The sequence below is a fragment of the Pteropus vampyrus genome, unplaced genomic scaffold, assembly GCF_000151845.1.
Source record: "Pteropus vampyrus isolate Shadow unplaced genomic scaffold, Pvam_2.0 Scaffold180, whole genome shotgun sequence".
In the NCBI taxonomy this organism is placed as follows: domain Eukaryota; kingdom Metazoa; phylum Chordata; class Mammalia; order Chiroptera; family Pteropodidae; genus Pteropus; species Pteropus vampyrus.
In genome coordinates, this window is record NW_011888961.1 from 2,284,184 (window position 1) to 2,285,594 (window position 1,411).

Sequence of the window (1,411 nt, forward strand, 5' to 3'; positions counted from 1 at the left end):
ACCAAAGCCCTGGGGACTTAGCAACTTAGCAAGGAGCATGAGAAAAAGTTTCAGCTGACTGAACCTCATAGATGCTTTTAAAGAGGAAGGCTACGGTTATAATTCTGAGATAAAGTTGTTAAAACTTCAAAGAAATTATTACAGAAAAAATGATCTAAAATGAAGACTTAATATAAAATGCTATAATTTGACATGAATATCTGAATTAAACAGTTTCCTTATAATTTCAAAAAGTACCCAAACATTCTTTTTTATGGCTGAGTAATATTCCATTGTATATAAATACCACAACTTCTTTATCTAATCATCTATTGATGGGCACTTAGGTTGCTTCCATATCTTGGCTATTGTAAATAATGCTGCCAGGAACATAAAGGTGCATATATCTTTTTAAATTAGCGTTTTAGATTTCTCTGGATAAATAACTAGAAATGGAATTACTGGGTCGTAAGGTAGTTTTATTTTTAATTTTTTGAGGAACCTCCATACTGTTTTCCGTAGTGGCTGCACCAGTTTGCAATCTCACCAATGGCGCAGGAGGATTTTCTTTACTCCACATCCTCACCAACACTTGCAACACTTGTTGTTGATTGATTTATTGATGATAGCCATTCTGACAGGTGTAAGGAGAAATCTCATTGTGGTTTTGATTTGCATTTCTCTGATGATTAGTGATGTTGAACATTTTTTCATGTGTCTATTGTCCATCCCTATGTCCTCTTTGGAGAAATGCCTATTCGGGTCCTCAGCTCATTTTTTAATTGGATTGTTTGTTTTTTTGGTGTTGAGTTGCATGTGTTTTTATAAATTTTCAATATTGACTTCTTATTGGGTATATCATTGGTGAATATCTTCTCCCATTCAAAAGGTTGTCTTTTCATTTTGTTGATGGTTTCCTTTGCTGTGTAAAACTTTTTAGTTTTATGTAGTCCCATTTGTTTATTTTTTTCTTTTGTTTCCCTTGCCCAAGAATATAAATCAGAAAAAATAATACGAAGAACAATGTCAGAGAGTTTGCTGCCTATGTTTTCTTCTAGGCGTTGTTTGGTTTTGGGTCTTACATTTACGTCTTTAATCCATTTTGAGTTATTCTTGTATATGTTGTAAGAAGGTGGTCCAGTTTCATTTTTTGTATGTATCTGTCCAGTTTTCCTAACACCACTTATCGAATATACTATCTTTAACCCCATTATATATTCTTGCCTCCTTAGTCATAGATTAATTGACCATGTAGATGTGGGTTTATTTATGGGCCCTCTAGTCTATTCCATTGATCTATGTGTCTGTTTTTATGTCATTACCATGTTATTTTGATTACTATAGCCTTGTAGTATAGTTTGATATCAGATAACGTGATACCTCCAACTTCGTTCTTTTTTCTCCAGATTACTGTGGCTATTTGGGGTCTTTT